This window comes from Lissotriton helveticus, chromosome 4_1 (assembly GCF_964261635.1).
Source record: "Lissotriton helveticus chromosome 4_1, aLisHel1.1, whole genome shotgun sequence".
NCBI lineage: Eukaryota > Metazoa > Chordata > Amphibia > Caudata > Salamandridae > Lissotriton > Lissotriton helveticus.
The window spans coordinates 760,539,964-760,554,509 of NC_136063.1; positions in this window are offsets into that span (position 1 = coordinate 760,539,964).

Below are 14,546 nucleotides of genomic sequence, written 5' to 3' on the forward strand. Positions count from 1 at the left end.
ACTGCCAATGCGTGAAGAAGAAATGGAGGTAGGTGGGCATGTTATCGAATGCCTCTCTGCTTCCCCTGAGGTAGGGGTTGGTGCAAGTCTCAGCTACGGCTTTGCAAATATGAGAGCTGGTGGCGGTGCTACTTGTGCCATATCCTTCGAAGCAGGTTGAATAGCAATGTCAGACATTTCTGCATCACCTTCCACCATGAGTTCCTCGTCAGCGTCATCTTCCTCATCAACCCCTTCCATAAGTCTAAGTCTTTCAGGAACGTTTCTTTTCCCTTGCCTCTTCTGTTGTCTCCTGGACTCTGCTGGGGAGAAAGTGATAGAGTAGTACCCTTCCTTTTCCTTACTAGAGATCTGGGAGCCAATGATTCTAAAAGAGGTGGTTCTTGGTCGGAAGGAAGCTCAACCTTCTGTTTTGCTCCAACATCTGATAAATGTACTATTGCTGGCTGCCGCCGTGGCTGCTGTCCACTTTGCTCTGTTTCCTGAATTGATTGTGTATTAGTTTGCGAAAGGGACAAATCCAATTCAACGTCACTACTAGTCGACGTTGACATGATTGCAGTGGCAGCCTCACTGACAGACATGATCCTGGGATTAGGATGGGGAGGTGGTGCTGTTGATGCACGAGTGGTGCTCTTAGCTTGCTCGCCGTAGGCCGATGTTGCAGGCACAAGTTTGCCAAAAAACCTTGTGGTTGGCATGGCAGTAGTGGAAATCTGCTTCTCCTCCTCAACCATCCATGCACGCCTATAGCAAAGGGCCACACTGGCTGGATGCACAAAATGGCTGCCAGTCAGTGCCACATGGTCAACAACAACAACATACAAGAAGGCAGAGGGAACAAAGAAGAAATGCAGGCCTATGGCAAAAGCACACTCGCTGTCTACACAAAATGACCACTGACCACATGGTCACAACTACAAGCAAGAAGGAATGGGGAGCAAAGAACAGATGTAGGCCTGTGGCAAAAGTACACTGGCTGCCTACACAAAATGGCCACCTACCACACGATGACAACTACAAGAAGGCATGGGGAACAAAGAAGACATGCAGGCCTATGGCGAAAGCACACTGGCGGCCTACACAAAACGGACGCCAGCCACATGGTCACAACAAGCAAGAAGGCTTTGGGAATAAAGAACACATGCAGGCCTATGGAAAAAGCACGCTGACTGCCTACACAATATGGCCGCCAGCCTCATGGTCACAACAACAAGTTAGAAGGCATGGGGAACAAAGAATACTTGCAGACCTATGCGCACTGACTATACAAAAAGACCCCTGGCCACATGGTATGGGGAACAAAGACAAATGGTGGCCTATGGCAAACATACTCACACACTGGCCAGGCAATGGAGGTATAGATTGGTAACACAGAAAAAAGAGCATTAATTCATCAATGTCAAAAACAAGGACTAAGTGGGCTAAGAAATGTTAGAACAACACACAGCCTCCAAGGCATCAAATACAATTACCCACCTATACACTGTTTGCAGAAAAAAACATGAAATACCCCAATTCAACAGAAACCACAGAAAGAGTTGTGTCATGCACCCATGACTAGTACTGGGCCAACTGGCTGGAAAGACCATTGGCAGACTAGGCTACATATTGAATAAAATGAAATCAATATTGCAAACTTATTAAAAAACGTACTGAACTGTGCAACATTTTTCTTTTACAAATGAAGATAAATTACATGAAAAAAAATAACTAGGCCCCTATTAAAACTGCAGGCCACCAACCACAGTACATTTTAAAAATCAAATAAAAGCTCAAAGAAATCCAGGTGCATGACCCAAACAAACAATCACCACCCTTATACACCAATTATTCAACTTACTTTTGAAATCTCAAATACAAAGTCATGAAATCCAATGTTATATATGCAGCAGACAAAGAGAGTAATCACAATAAAAAGTGACCAGGAGAGGGACAGAGCACTAGAAGGAGCCTGCTGGACAAGAACAGGAAGTTGGAGTCTCTAGGGCACTTCTTTCCTGTTTGAAAAACAAAGTTTAAAAAAGAGGCTTCTCGCACCAAAAACAACTCCAACTGTCAGTTTGAGAAGAAAATCCACGCCTGCAGAAAAGCTGTGATCGGCACTAGATTGGCAGCGTTGTGGCCAAAAGCCAGAAGTCATGTGAGTGAGCATGATGTCTCATGGGATCTAGCTAGCAGTGCAAGAAGTTGCACGTGTGCGCTCGCAAGTGGCCTGAGAGTATCTTAGCAGTCACGGTCGACAGGCAAAACAAAACTTGAGGGCACAAATGCAAAATAAACTCTGATTCTCACCGGAAAGGCGGAATTCAGGAATTTTGCATTCCTCCGCGGAGTGCCCAAAATCTACAAAGTCTGCAAGCGGAGCAGAGATTACCACCCGGGCATACAGAAGAGTAAATTGAACATAATGAGAAAAATTATAATCTTAAGGAGAAAGATGGCCTAACAAGTATTCAAATTCTATTGGCCAAAATAAATCTTTTGTAGTTGCAAATGTTGGAAACCTCCAAGATTACATCAGGCGAGGAGAAATAATAAGTCCTTTTAATTAGATAATTTTACCAAGAGGGAACAGGGGTGTTCATTGTTATTAACACACAATATTCTGTTCCGTCAGCTGAGAAGATCCATGTATCAAAGCGTTTTGCAGAAATATATATCTTGAGCTGTGAAAAGCTTGCCTACCTCACTAAAATGGTGTGCGCAATCATATTGGAACAAGAAACCTGCAGTGCCTATCAAACTATGGGCCCCAGAAAACTGGGGAGCATAAAAGTCAGATTTCACCTCCAAGGCCTGAAGGGTCAGTCCTATAAAGTCAATGAAATTGCTCCTACAAAGTTTTTCAAGGATCATTTAGAATAGGGTTAGTCATTTTTCCGGCTGTTGGTGTGATGAAGGATCTCATCTCTGTCCACTGGTATGGATCCACCCTCCCATTATAGAGATCACAATTGCTTTGGCGGGCATCATTTTGCTGAAATAACTTCCACTGGCACAGCTGATACAACTTTGACAAAACTTAAAGGCAAGTGGGCCACCTTGTTGGTGTTTGGCATGGGGTCCTAGGCAAAATAAAATATTTGACAGAAGCCCAGCCCCAAATAGGGCAGGACTTTTGCCATTGTTAGGCCCTGTGACCGAAAGGCCCCCATTCCATGCATTTCCAAGACTCCACTGTCATAATTGTGGTGGGTCCCCAACTCTAAATTAGGTGAAGAACTTACAGTGTCCCGGCCACTCTGCGAAACCCTAAATAAGGTATTTTATCCAGTTTGTAATGTTATTTGACTTTTAAAAAGCCAAAGCCACTCCCGTAGTGCACTGTTTTATGTTATGTTATATCATCTTATATGTAAAGCACAATGGTTACTCCAACAGAGTGTCCCTGTGCTAAAACTCCGCTCTAAGCCGGAGAAACAGAGTCAGCTCCTAATGAACAAGAGATATTACAGTTGTCTGAAAAAACAAGTTTTGAACTTTTTCTTAAAAATAGTTCCGGACAGTTCTTGCCATACCTCAGCATGAAGAGAGTTCCATTGTTTTGCAACTCAATAGCTGAAGGAGCGACCTTCCATGCGTGCTATGGTTATTCTGGGAACTGTAACCAGTGCGGCAACCGCTGTCCACAGATGACAAGAAGGATGGTAAGGTGTAATCGGTGGGTTTTAGGTAACAGTGGCCCTTCGAGTTCATAATCCTGTGGCAAAAGCAAAGTGCTTTTAAAGAGATTCTTTCCCTCATCGGGAGCCAAGGAAGATGGCTCAGGGCAGAACCCATAGGGGAAAAATTAGGGACATTAAGCAGCATTCTAGCCGCAGCATTCTGAATGCGTTGAAGAGCTCTCAATCTGCCTTGGGAAGCCCCGGGTACATCACATTACAATAGTCCAGCCTGGATATCAATAATGCTTGGACTACAGTCGTTTGGCCACATCCGGGAGTAATCCCATGAACTTACAAAGCATCTTTAAGATGTCAAAACATACCCCTTCCAGGTGTCTATCTGGTGATCAAAAGGAAGATTATTGTCAATCCAGATTCCTAGGTTTTAGATCTTGGATTTCAGGGTTGGGATAGGTCCCAGGGCACCAGGCCACCATGCAGTGGACCAGATAGTGGGCTGTTTCCCCACAATTAACACCTCTGTTTTTACCGCATTAAGTTTAAGACAACTGAGGTCCATCCAATCAGTTACACTCCCAAGGCAATTCCTGAAATTTGTTGCAGAGCATAGGGAGGTAATTAACTGGGTGTCATCGGCGTACAACACAATTGTGACACTGTAGCCCTGCCATAATGATAAGATCTCTGAGGCAAAAGACTGTTGGATAACCTGAAAGGTGCGATTCGGGAGAAAATTAGCTATCCAACTTAAGGCTACACCCTCGACACCGAAACCCCACAGCCGTTCAAGAAGAAGGTTGTGAGAAAGCCACACTCAAATCTAGCAAGACCCTCATCAGCCATGAGTTTTTAAGATTCTGCAGCAAGCAAGAGTGCAGATTGAGTACTATGGTGAGATTGAAACCCTGATTGGGTCTAGTGTAAGATCTTTTCTCTCTCCACATATTCCACAATTTGCTGATTAACATGCTTCTCAGTAATTTTTGCTTAAAAAGAAAGTAGGTAAATAGGTCTGAAATGTTCATACCTGGCCGGGTCTAACAAAGGTTTTTTAAGGAGGGGGACCACTGCTGCATGATTCCACTGAGAGGGAAATTGGCCAGTTGTAAAAGAATGATTGAGTAGTTCACATAGAACAGGTAGAATAGCTTCCGTACCTGCTTTCAATCTAATAGGTGAGACCAGATCAAAAGGGGGACATGATGTAATTTTAGGAATGAGAGACTGGAGTTCTGGGATGGAAAGAGTATTTATTTAGGAGAAATTTCCAGAGAGTCAGATGGAGAGGACCATTGAACACACAGTGAAGCTTCCCTAACTTCTTATGGAAAGGAGGTGCCAATCTTTTCTATTTTTTCAAAAAAGAACTGAGCAAATTGGTTGCAAGTTTCCTCAGAAGAGGTAGTAACTGCAGAGATACGCTCCAAAGAGGAGAGCAATTTAACTAAGCTGAAAATCTTCCGTGGAGAGTTCTTGGAGAGCTCAACCTTATGAATAAAAAATTAGCTTAGCTAATGTCATATTGAGACATGATATTCTGCTAAGGTCTTGCAATAGACATCTTTATCTGTAGAGTTGTAGTTTTTACGCCTTATGTATTCAGGACATTTACAAGATTTGTTCTTAAGGCGTAGCTCCTTACTGAACCACACAGCAGAGGGCTTTAAGTGAGCTTAATGTTATCCAGAGTCTGACGAATCCAAGTATCCACCTGCAAATTTGTTAGGTGGGTCTCCTCTATGAGCGAGGGGTGTTTGGAATTCAAAGCTGCTGTAAAGGAAGTTTTTGACACCTTAACCCAATTTCTTGTTTTATGGAGCCGATTCATCTCCACAGTGATAACTGGAACCAGCATAGAGACATGAAAAGGTATAACTGAATAGTCTGACCATATCACCTGCATTGGATGTGCTTCACTAATGTAAGTAGAATTCGAGAAGATAGGATCCAGAATATGACTGCTTGTATGTGTTGAAGTCTGAACTATTTGTATTTTTTTTTAAACATGAGGACAGAGTAGCAGCAATAAAAAAAAAAACTCAACATAAAAAAAAACGACAGCAGAAAAAAAGCTGGCAATTATGGCAGACAACAAAGGTTAATACATTTTGGGTCGGCAAACACAAGGGGAATAATCTTTATATCCGTAACCATAAATGAAATAGCTCTATTTAGTTTATGAGACACAGTCTTTTCCAGTCCTCCCAAAATGTTAATAATGTTGGGCATGAACAAAACATATGCGCTAAGTCAGCTGCATATAAATCGCATTTTGGGCATCTAGTCCGATCACTACTTAAGTTACTTGTTGCCCATTTTCAGATGTGTGCAGGGGTATAGTAAAGAGAGCAAATAGGCTTGTATGATTGTAACTTTAAACTGGACGAATATACTGATTTATGGATAGTATCCAGTGCAAATGATATGGAATTAGCAGTAATGTTAGACCCCAATTTCTGGCTCCAGCGTGTTGCTAGTTTCCTACAGTCACCGTCTTTCTGAGAGTTAAATCTTTTATATGCAGTACTGATCAATGATCTATCCTTAGCTAAGTGAATACATTCCCAAATGCTAGAGTCTGTTAATTCAGTAATTTTAAGTCTGCGTGTAAAATAGTCTTGAATTTGACAGTATTTCCGTCACATTGTAAAGAAGTTGGAGTCAAATGAAGAGAACCCAGTATTATCATATAAATCGCCAAGATTTTTAATACCCAATTGTGCCCATTGTCTTCCTCCCCATCGTGAAAAACTCCTGGGAGAGCTGGATTGTCCCATAAAGGTAATCTAGAATGGTGTAACGGTATTTGGAATTTACTACCGATGGCACTCCAAATGTATACTATGTCTCGTGCAGTCTTGAATTTAACCCTCTTAAAGTAATTCGGGTCGTTGATGCGATATAAAAACATTTTGGATTCAATTCCTAACATAAATGCATAATTAAAAAAAGGTTCCTTGTGAGGATGTATCAAACTACGAATGCGTCCTATAAATGTCGACCAGAAGAATGCTTTAAAATCCGGAAAATCAAGGCCAACTTTAACATAGGATAATTTAGGTAATTCAATCGCACAACGTGCTTTTTCATAGCCCCTTATAAAGCTGCTTAATATGCTATCTAGGCATTTAAAAAAAAATTGTTAATACGTAGTGGAATAGATCCGAATAGATAGATAAATTTAGGGAGAATCTTCATTTTCATTAAATTGATTTTGTCGATTAAACTGAGTGGAAACTTATGCCATTTTTAAAAAATAATACCTGTGTCTTTTAGCAATAATTCATAGTTCAACGTGGCTATCTCTTCTGGGCAAGAAGAAATTTTTACTCCCAAGTAAATAGCAGTTTTGCACACTCCCTGAATTGGATCCTTTGGTTTATAGTTCATTATAATTTGCGTCTTATTAGTGTTCAGCCTATAACCAGATACTAAACCAAACATCCTGGCCTCCGTAATAATCCCGGTCATTGCCTCAGCTATATTTGTCAAATAAACTGCAATATCATCTGCGTATACCGTCATTTTAAGGGTATTTAAACCAGATGAGAATGGTAATATACACGGATTGCTTTGTAATGCCACTTGGAAAGGTTCGATAGATAGAGCAAATTATAAAGGCCACAGTGGGCACCCTTGACGGGTACCACGCAAAATAGGAAATGTATCCGACTGTATCCCTGCATAGCATTATTTGGCTCGCAAATTATCGTAGAGAGCCTTTATCCATTTCAAGAATGAGCCCTTGATGCCAAATCTATTCAACACAGCCCAGAGGTACTCCCACCCCACTCGGTCAAATGCTTTCTCAGCATTAAGTAGTAGCATACCGAGTGGGGTAGAACTTACCTTAGCAACATCAAAAGCTGTAAAGGCCATATTAATATGAGTCGTAGTATCCCTACCGGGTACAAATCTATGCTGCTGTGGAGAGACATGGGCAGATATTATTAGGGCAAGTCGGTTAGCCATTATTTTGGCAAATATCTTCGCATCGGTGTTTATTAGCGAAAACGGTCGATGAGACCCACATTCATCTGGTGTTTAATTCTTCTTAAGAAAAAATATAATGTGCGTGATATTCCATGACTCTGCAGCTTTCCCCTCTTGTCCAATGAGTCCAATTACTTGGCTGAGTATAGGGGCTAGTTCCTCAATGCAATGTTTATAAAGCTCGACTGGATTCGAGTATTCCCCTGAAGATTTACCGGTGGGTAGAGCAGAAACTGCCAATCTAATCTCAGCCGGAGTAACTTCTTTATTCAGCATATCTACTTGCTCCATATCAATACAGTACACTTCATTAGTCTGTAAATATATATTACTGTCATCAAGCCCCCGTCGTCTTTCAGGAGTATATAATTCCTAGTATCTAGCAAACTGTTCAAGTATTTGAAGGGGGTTATTATATGTCACGTTACCAGGGCCTTTAATGGTCCTAACTAATGTTTTAGCCTTACTTTCTGCCACCTTATAAGCTAATATCTTTCCTACTGTTTCGCCACTTTCCTACTGGGAGAGACGATATTTATACAATTTAATAAGACTTTTTTCTCTCAGCGTCTGTTTAAGAGCAGACTTGAGGCCAATTAAAACACAGGTTAGTTCTTCTTCTGAGTTACACCCCTGTGACAGCGCTGTCACTAGCTGTTCTTCTGCTTGTAATATTTTCGCTATAGTATCATCTGTATTCTTTTTATATTCAAAGTTTTGCCTAAATATATACTGCTGAGTAAAACCCCTAATACTGGCCTTACAGGAGTCCCATACCATATTGTAAGAGGCTGAACCAATATTAAGTTCCTAAAAATCATTTATGTGGGCCTTAAGTTTTAGTTTAAAATCTGCAGTAACAAGCAAATGTCGTGGTAATGAAAAAAAGCAATAGTTTAATTTCTTTGTTGGTATTTTAAAAGAAAGGATGATAGGATTGTAGTCTGATGTGACCCGTGGCAAATCTCCATGTTACTTGTTTCCAGGATATTATTTGACGCCCATGCCATATCAATGAGAGAGCATAATTTATGCGCCGCTGAATAGTAAGTATAGCCGTCAACATCAGGGGGTAATACCCTCCAGGCATCTTTAATATTGTGGATGTGCCCTATTTCTATAGTTGCAGCCCTGGGTTTACGCATCCTCCTGAATGCCCCCCTGTCTGGTAGTATCAATATCATAATTCATAATGCAGTTAGAGTCACCAAATATCAGATGCTCCCCCTCCCATTCAAGAAGTTCGATATTAATTGTGTCCTTAACAGTGGGATCGTCTATATTTGAGCCATAGACCACACAAAACGTGTATTTCTTACTTTCTATAATAAGTTGGGCGATAGCCCATCTGCCATTTTTATCTGTCAAGGTTTTATTTGTCTCAGCTTTGAAAAATTTCTTTTGTAAAATAGCAACTCCTTTAATTGACAAATTTAAGTTAGAGCTAACGACAACGTTATACCCTTATTCTTTAAGTACATTGCAATCCGTATAGCATATATGTGTCTCAGAAAGTAAAACTATATGCGGGCTGTACATCCTTAACTCCTCAAAAACTAAGCGCCGTTTGTTCTTACTACTTAGCCCTGCCACATTCCAAGCAAGACACCTTACTTTATCCAAAGCAGTAGCTTTCTCATCTCCCCTTGCCCCCTACACATTAGAAGAAGAGAAAAAAAAATAAACAAAAAGCTTTGCCACTTATTATCTTTTTAAAAACTCGCCTCATGCCAATTTTACTGATTTTACCTTCTCTCACAACCCCCCCACCCCTAAACCCTCCTCCCACCCCATTCCTTACCATCCCTACCCACCCCACCCACCCCCTACTTCTTCATAGAGGAGGATTCCTCTCTCTAAGCAGCTGCCGTTAATTTGGGCAGCCAAAAGAGTCACAGCAGTACCCGCCCCTCTCTTCCAATAACCCCAAAAGTATCTCCGATACCACCGTATATAACACAAAGGAATACTACGTTACATCAATGATCCTAAAGCCATTATTTAACACAAGAAAAAAAGAAGAAAAAAAAAGGTCTACTATCAGCAATTCTTAAACCGCTACCTGCACCATTTTAGCTCTTTAACATTTTTAAATCATTATATATAGTCAGTCACTGTATTATTATTCTGCTGATTTCTCAGTGGATTCTCTCCGCCATTTTTCAACCATTTTTCCGCTTCGAGGTCTTCAGAAAAGAAAGATGTATGACCATTTTTAAATACTTTTAGACGCGCTGGTTCTTGTAAGAAAGCTTGACCACCCAGGGCCTTAATTGGATCAATATATTGTCGTAACTTCCAGCACTTCTCCACTGTAGTTTTACTTAAGTCTCATCTGACAAAAAAAGTTATTGACTCTATAGTGACTGGCTTATTAGGTCGAGCTTTCAGCGACACCGCCTGCCTTAACAGAAAGTTACCCATGTAAATCAGAAAGGGCCGGGGATACTGATTATCCTTGTTCTGTTGGACTAAGGGTAGTCTATGGACCCTTTGCAGCTGCGAGTCCCAGTCCCAGTCTGATAAGTCCGGGAAAGCTTTTTGAAAAAATTGAACCATAAATGCTTGCGGATCTCCACCTTCAGCCCCTGCTGGTATGCCAAAGACTCAAAGATTTTGTCTTCTTTGTCGATTTTCCATATCCTCAATCATATTTTGCAAATTTGCGATCTGGGTCTCATGTTTGTTAGCGCATGCTTCTGTGCGACTGGAGAGTTCCTCAGTGTCTGCAACCCTTTGTTGTAGCTCTGTCACCTCTAGCGTGAGACCACCTTTTTATCGTTGTCTGCACGCATTTGCATGTAATGCTGCTGAGATTCGTGTCTCTGTTCATTGAGGAGTTGGACAATCATGTTGAGTGATGCATCCTCCTTGGTGGCCCCAGTCTCAATCTCGATCTGTGACTGGACAGCTGTTTTATTTGGGCCTGTGTTCAGGCTATCCATATTATAGGTCGAATCATTAGTGCTGAGTATAGCCTGGGGCAGGTTTTGACCAGACATGTTTGATATACAGTTGCCGAGTGTGTTTATACTGTTGGGCTGGTTTTCTTTGGGTGCTCCCTCCCCTGGGCTGTTCCCTGATAGCCGTAGTACCATCGTCTTTACCCTACCTTTGGCTTGCACCCATTTTCATAGAGGACTATTGTCGGCGATAGTTTTAGCTTTTAGCCCACTTTGCATGTGCGTTGTTTTTTTAGTTTTGTTTCTTGATTTTTCTTTAGCTTTTTTTGCAGCAGAGCCTTTATTCATATTATGGATTTTCCTGGGTATGACTTCCTCCATTTCTTCAAACTCGTCGTTAAATTCTGAGTCAATTTGTGAGTCATCCCCTACCGTAGCTCTGTCTATAGCTATGCACATCTCCTCCCCCAGCTTTTGCGTCAAACATAGCCCAGAGTTATTTGGAAATAGATGTTCATAATTGGTGCAAATAGGTAGTATTGAAAAATTTAAACAATTAAGCACATCACCCCCACCTAAAGTTTCAGGAGGATCTGTATGCCCTTTAGCTGTAGTTGAGGTTTTACTTTTTGCAGCCATTAACAGTGACTTATTATTAGTGACTCCGTCTGTGCCTACACTTGTCAGTACATTAGTCAAATTCACTATTATTCCCGCTGACTCTTTAGCAGGAATTTGAGTTGGGAGTGAGGCAGGAACCACGCTACAAGACAAGTCTTTAGACGTCACGTTGTTGCCCTGTTGCTTAATTTGGGTTACAGTATTGCCGCTATTAGGCATTTGTACACTGAAACATCCTGAGATCTTCGATAAGTGATGCTGCCATGTGACATGTGAGGTCTTCAAACTGTAAGTACAGATCACCCAAAATAAGAAAATTAGAGTAGCGCAAGGCATAAACCGGCACATAAATGAATAAAGCAGCTAGTGTATATTTACTAGAGAGGGTGAGTGAAAAGAATGCTGCCTCACAGCAAACTGGTGTCCTAGAACTCACAGAAACAGATGAGGTGAGGGGATACTGAGCACCTTTCATTTATCTAATGCATAATCAATTAACAGTGTGTATCTAGTGTATCTAGTGGAAGATCAGAACAAAACATCATCATCCTTTCTGATGATGAGACCACACAGCCAGAAATGACAGCTTCAAAGACCCAATAAACTAAAGATTCGACTTCTCTAAAGACTTCTAGAGACAGGATGAGCCAGCTCCCAATCAGAATCATTGCTTGAAAAGACAGTTCATCCCTCCAGGATGACAACACAATTGATCCATTGGCTGGTTAAATGTGTGAAATGCATTTCTTCGAATTTGTCCTTTTGACTGCACATAATTGTCATTTAAAAAAGAGCACTGTTTGCCTGATACTTGACTTTGATGATGATTTCTGTCATTGATGCAAGAGCTCCATGTTGAATTTGCTTATAGCACCTGCGGGCCTGTTTCCTGATGCTAAGAGAATGTATGTGTTATTCCTCATGTTGGTGAAAGCGCATCAATGTACTCTTTCCTTCTGCAACCTGGACTTGCTGGCCTCGGACTTTCCTAAGATTTTAATCAAGGCTATTCTTGATCTCGTCGTTCTCTGTTCAGCAGCCTAATTGCATGCTTCGGTATTTTTGAATCTCTACATTAACTCTTAGGTGTCAGTGCTGATTTATTTTCCTTTTTCTGCATACCCCCAGTTTTATTAGATTCCAAGTGAAAAGTAGTTGTGTTTAGTAAGCACGTTTCTGTTCCCTGTACTGAGTCTCCCAGCTTAATACCTATGTCCTAGTTTGCCTCCTACTCATAGCTTGGATCCATTTAGTATTTGACTCTCTCTAAGTGTTTGCTTAGGGCTTTTCCTGTTTTTTTAAAATGTATTTTGGTTGTTCATTGTTGTTGTGCTCGTTTGGTATTTCTATGATGTTCTGTTGTAGCACTTGCCACTTTTGTCACACCAAGGACTGCTCAGGTTCATTGGCTCATTGCACACGTATAGAGGCAGTGATGCTAGTCCTACATCTCTATGTGCATTTTCAATTTCTTTCTGTGTGGTATAATTTGCCTGCTTGCTTTTCAATTGATTAGCAGAGGTGACACCATACAGTAATTGTTGTGGTAAAATATTCTCCTACTTAACACTTTGTGGTGCCAAGTAACTGCCACACAACAAACCTATTTTCCTCATCTGTTTTATGTCAGGTTAAGGCTAGAAATATTTTGCTGGGGTAAGTAGCTTACATTTCTCTAAGTAGAGCACCCATACAGTGGTCTCGTAATTTCACTCAGTACTCAGTCACTCTCTTCCTAACAATGGAGCTCTGGTGGAGCAGAGCTCAGAGGATAAAACTCCATCCTCTATTTTAAAAGGTAAGTACAAGCATTGATGTGCTGCAGTACATTCTGTTACTAGTATGGTACGTGACTAGACTTGGAGCAGGCAGACTTTCACTGACCCATTTTCTGCTCAGGCACTTTTTGTAAATGTTGTGCGGAGCCAACAACGTTTTATGAAATGTATCAGTAAGAGGATTTAAAATGAGTCATAAAGCAGTTATACTAGTTGACTGCGATGAATACACAGAACAATGGTAATAGACAACAAATTCAAAGGAAGAAAAGATGGATGAAACATATTCAAAATCAAAGCAGTCCAATTGTTACCCAATCAGTGAAGGGATTAATTAGTGGGTTAATTCATTGATGTAATGAGGCAGTCGAGGTGAGACTGATAAACAAACGCTGGTACCGTTTAAAACAGCACAGTTTCTGCCAGGAGGTAGATGAAGGAAGAGACTGGCTATTAATAGGGTATGGCAACATAAACTTAATTAAATATATGAAAAAGAGTGCTTGCAAAAAGGTCAATATCATCATAAAGATAATGGTACCAGTACCTCATTTCAATGAAATGAGACACTCCACCCACAATGAATTAAGGAGGGTCGATAGACGGGAAAGGGAGAATACTATACTTTAATGTTCAGTCAAAACCATTAAGAAAACTTGTACAACAAGGTTTTCCAGTTCTCAACATTTGTAGATTTAGTCTAATAACTGCATCACTACAGAAAGCAAAGGTAATTTGAGTTAGGAGAATTAGTAGAAAACCGAGGGGCATATTATCAAGACAGGCAATAAAATTATCACCGTTTTAGCGGCAGAAAACTGCCGCTAAAACGGCGATAATGGGCTTGATAATATGCTCTATGATATTCCAATTGAAGCCCATGTTAAATGTGAAGGACATCTAACATGGGCTTCAATTGGAGTTCCATAGAGCATATTATCAAGCCCATTATCGCCGTTTTAGCTGCAGTTTTCTGCCTCTAAAACGGCGATAATTTTATCCCCTTTCTTGATAATATGCCCCCAAATTTTTAATACATGAAATAATTTAATGTGCCTTTAAATAATTAAAGATTCACAGCACATCTGGTAATCAACCAAAATAATAATAACAAATAATAATTTCACAATGACCACAAGCATCTAACCCTCTTTTAACAACAAGTAGAATAAGGTGAGATCTGAAGTCGTCTCCAAAAAGGACATCTTTTTGTTAAGTTCTGCACAACGAAAACACATTAATTTAAGGCATGGTTTTATGAACAGGGGTAAAACTTGAATTGTTACTTAGGAAGCACCATTCACAATAGTAATTCCAAAATAAAATGTACTTGGACATTTTTCATTTGCTTTTAAATACATATTTTGCTGCACAGAACAAATTTTAAATTTTATTATTGCAAAAACACAAGACAACAATAGAGCTGCATGATGTGAAGACATTAATGTTGTTGTGTTTGACAATGCTTTATTGAAGATCACCCAAAGACATTACAGTAAGGAAGATACGTTATAATTAAGCCAAGCCCTGTAAATATCTAATATTAAATAGGACTATGAAATTGAACGTGAAATTTATAGCAAAACATAGTGAAGTACAAGTCAAATATATAATGTATAAGG